This window comes from Plasmopara halstedii (assembly GCF_900000015.1).
Source record: "Plasmopara halstedii genome assembly, contig: Scaffold_289, whole genome shotgun sequence".
NCBI lineage: Eukaryota > Oomycota > Peronosporomycetes > Peronosporales > Peronosporaceae > Plasmopara > Plasmopara halstedii.
Genome location: NW_020187210.1, coordinates 498431 through 503288, shown reverse-complemented (window position 1 = coordinate 503288; position 4858 = coordinate 498431).

The following is a 4858-nucleotide window of genomic DNA, read 5'->3' as shown; positions in this document are numbered from 1 at the left end:
GTGGTACCCGACTGGATACTGGGTGCGGACCCAGGAGTCAAGCCAATCACAGCGCGAGTGGGCTGGTCGACGGGGGATGGGGAGGCGGAAGCATCTGGATATTTCATCTTCAGAAAAGGGGAGTAGCAACTGGAGTGGAGGGCTGGGGGTTAATGAGTACTTCTAGGGATTTGACTTGCGAAGTAGCCGGCAAATTGAGAAGTTTTGCGCATGTTCACAATTACACCTAGTATAAAGTAAATTCTGAACGATTGAACCCTGCTGAATTTATACAATTATACCATATGTGATAGAATTAAGTACACTAAATGACAGCACCTTTTAGTCATACTAAGAGGTAGACTAGAATGGGGCTGATACATATTTGTCATTTAACAAACCACAAAAAGTGATCTCTCCCGAGCAGCCACTACGCTTGAAGTTATGCCCGATTCTTTGCACATTAATGTGCCTGCTCTTCTGAGCATACTTGCAGTAAAATTTGCTCATGTGGACAAACCAAAAGGTTCGGCGAGCGCCGCTTAGAGCGCAGTCTTCGCGTTCGATGCGATTTATGGAATTGCCAGTGATGATGCCGAAGTGTTTCCAATGGGAGCGGTGTCAGTGACTCTCCAAGTCCCAACTAAACTATTCCGACGATAAACAAACCTAGCCAGTTCCTAGGAATGACGTGCTTACTGTGCTCAGCCTTCTCGCTGCTCGAGTCTCAAACTCTGTGCCCTTTTGCACTCTTATCCACACCACGTCGGAATTACCGTTTAAACGGTCTGAAGTCGGTCGCCTCGCTGATGCTCACACCAATTCTAACGCAAGCACGAGAGATTTACTCAGCTTCTCCAGCCCACAGTCCAACCTCGCCAGAAGTAGCGCCTACGCTTGAAGCAGTAGTCGAAAAACCCGCACTCCATGAAAAATATACGTTTGGTGCTGGAAGGTAGCAAATATGTCGTGTAATATATAACGACGTTCTCGAACGAGATAAAGAGCCACCACTGAAGCTCTCGTAAAGCCTTACAAATTGACCTTTGCAAAGCGGGCATCCGTTGAAGGTGTCGTCTCATGCTAGAAATAAGAGCGCACAAAGAACACACGCGGACGACGAGGTGACAACCTATCACCTCAAGTTGTTTCTGTCAATCGCCCATCAAAATCTGATTGATTTTGCTACGAAGTGTAGGTGGGCAGATATCAGCAAGTCGATTTTGATCTAGAACTCCTCCCCCACTAAAACCGGGTTTACTGTGTAGCGGTGTCAAAGTCAGAAGAGGGGTTCACCAAACCAGGCATCTACTGCGTTATTAAACGCAAAGTGAATGAGAGGGTGCAATTTGTTTTAGCATCACGAAATCACCAAGAAGGTGCTACAAAGATTATTTCACACTGCGCGAGTCACCTTTCCGTATCTACGCCTAGCTAGCGGACGGTCAGCGGTTGAAATATCGAATCTGCTTCCAAATCCTATTACCAAGTTTGTCGGAACTTTTTTGTGATGCGTCAATGTAATGTCAGCCGGCAAGTCATCGTGGCGAGAGCATTTTTATCGAGAATCAGAATGACTATCTAAACATCGCTGAAAATTGCAAATCGATTCATGTTTTTCAAGCACAAAGACAGCAACATCAGTATTATTGGACGCGTCATTTCGAAAACCGAGAATTTAGCCCGTAGTGATCGCCGGAAAAAGCAAGATTGCCAAAGGGCTGCCTCATATGACGAGGATTGCGCCCGTAGGCACGCTTCACACGTGCTCACATACGTGCTGAACCACTTTTACATGTCAAGTAATCCGTACAGCACTTATCGATCAGTATCTTTCTTCTCTTCCGGAGTGGCCACCCAAAGAACTGTCATATTCACCGTACAGCATCCCGCACTTGAGGTCATCAACATAATGCGGCATCACTACATGCTGATGCCATCAAGGTCAGCGATGATCTAGCAAGCCGTGGTGTATAACATAGCAATGCAGGCATGCGTGCGCTTCGGTGAAGCGGCATCAGATGAACACTTTATTGAGATAAGATTCCAGTAACGTTACACTTGTTGCGTTCGACGCATACGCTCAACGACATCACCGTCGTGACATGCGACAATATATTGTAGAAGCGACGCGAAAGCGCGTATTAAGTCAACCCGGCATGTACCTTATCTCAGAGATTTATTTGGAAAAAAGATAATCGTGTTGCAATACCTCATGACAGATTTGTAGCGATATCGATATGAGCATCGACTCTTAATCCGTACAGATCACAAAATGCCTAGCAGGTATACCCTGGATTTGTCGAAAGCATAATCTATTGCAAGTAATTCCTTGTCAGAAGAAATGTGGTATTCTTCTGCCGCTTAGAGCTAGCGAGACTAAGACGAGATCGCGCGTTCATGATCATTGACAGCTGCTTGAAGAAATGCGCAGCCTGTTGCAAAGGCTGAAGCGTCATAGACGACGTGGAATAGTGAATAGTTGATATTGACTCGAAACAGCCAAAATCGGGGCAAGTATGAGGCTTTATGTCATGGCCTTGAAGCCCGTCTCTTTCGCCGCATCACAGCAATATTTCGTTTTCTATTGATCTTGGTGAGGGGTCGTGCCACACTGGCATAGTTTGCAGTGCCCTTGTGTCAGCTTCTTGCCAGACCAAGTCATATCCTCGAGTCCTTCTGAGAGCGAGGCACTGGTCATCTAAGGGTTTTACCACGAGATCTTCTAAAAGATCCTGCTCTTTGACAAATGGATTGTTGCCGGCGCCAAAAACAAACTTATCAATATCGGCAAATAGCTTTCAGAGCGCATACACTTGAGCACTGCTCGCAAGTGTCTAATGCGGGTCTTCACATCCTACTTCGCGTAGCCTGTATGTCTATGAATGAACATATTGGTTTGTACATTGTACATGGCCATGACGTGGCCTGAAAAGCTATGTCACCAGACTAGGAACATCATTGGTGCAAAAGATAGTCCCTGTGATATTATCAGCTACACTAAAGCATCCGGCTCAGTAAGAAACTGCTGTCATCAACCAGCAGTTAGTAAAATATAATATATCAACCAAGTCTAAAGCACAAAAGATAGCGCAGTCGACCGTGCTGCTATGTTGCACATCCTCTATAGGATCGGCGTTCGAGACGGGATCGTGGCTGCGTTTAACGCGCACGATCGCAAAATTTTCCCCAAAAAATACCACTAAACTCTCGCACACTAAAAGTCGGCACCGGATGCGTAGATCGACTTCTCATACCAAGCCTGCTTCATGCATCTTGCAAAAAAGCGTTTAAGAAGACGCACTGTCCGTTAGAACGACTTTTGACGTCTGATGCAACATTTATTTCCAGTAACCAAATCGAGTTTATGTCGCACTCCAGACATTACTTCAACAAAGGATAGAGACGGTCCGTGTGAGCCTTAAGAATACCTGCCTTACTCCTTGTCGTCAGAACTTTGCGAGATCCTCAATAACATATTTGTTTATAACGGATGGAGAGTTCAGCTTCTCCTCTGCCAACCGTATTGATCCGGCGAACCTCAACGTCTTGAGAATGCTTCCACATATCACCTTTCAATGATATCTCCAGCTCTACCAGGGCTGCTATTGAAGAAAAGGGAGAGAAATACAACTCTTAGGACCACCTTGGTCACTGCAATCACAAATAAATAGTCTCTCTTACTCCCACCGTTAAGATTCAGTACCAGTTGCATCGTGGCAAGAACAAAACAGTTTGTATAGAGCGAACTTTACAAGTAGCAGCGCAACGCTCCAGCGCTTTGGCAGCGTCTCAGTGCAGATGCTGCGAAAAACGTCTTCAACAACGCGATTCACGCGCTCAGTTTGACCTTCGGTCTGCTGTTTACATAGTCAACTTGGTACCCAGCACCCTAGAGATTGAAGACCAAAACTTCCCAGTGAAGCGTGGTCTCTGTCAGAAACAACTGGCTTCGGGAGTCCATGTTGTCGAAAGGCACAATCCACAAACAGTGACGCTGTTCCCACACCGACGATGGCGCCGCAAGATGAGCTATCGTGCTCAAATGATCCGCACAGACCACCACACCCGGGTTACCCGCCGATTCCTTCGGCAGGCCAAACACAAAATCCATCCTCATGAACAGCCAACACCCGGAGGGTATCGCTACACTAGCCAGCGTTGCCACCGCGTTCGGAGAGAGTTTTACCCTCTGACACGTCTCACACGTGCGCACATATGTGCTCGATCATTTGTACAGCTTGGACCACCACTCACAGAGCTGTAGACCTTCCCATGACCGAGATGACCGCTGAGTGGGGTGTCGAGGGTCTCATAGAGGATACAGCACTTTATATTCTCATCGGGAGGAGTAGCGTATCCGTCTAGTCGGTGTTATAATACAGCAATCCATTGTTCAATGAATATAGGTGCAACCGTGCGCGCAGTCGCGCCGACAAGTTCATGCCCGAGTTTCCAAACTCCTTACTTCCGAGAGCCCGTAGCAGCGCTACGCATAAATTCATCACCCGCGTACGCGGCGCGGATCAAATCCGTCACAGAAGATGTCACTGCCTTGACATGAACACGCTCATAATTTGGTCTGCGTGACAACGCATCAGCCAAAGCATTCTACTTTTCTGGCTTATACTTCACCTCGAAGTTATATTCTGCGAAGAAGAAGGGCTACCCGGCCATCTTCTGCGAGAGGCGAAGCGACTGATTTGCAGTGCGTAGTGATGCATGATCTGTATAAATCACGAACGGCTTGGAACCGAGCAATTAAGCCCTGAACTTGACAAGTGCAAACGTCATCGCAAGTAATTCCTTGTCGTGAATTGGGTAGTTCTTCTCTGCAAACTTGAACTGGCGAGAATCGATCGCGACCACCCGATCTTGT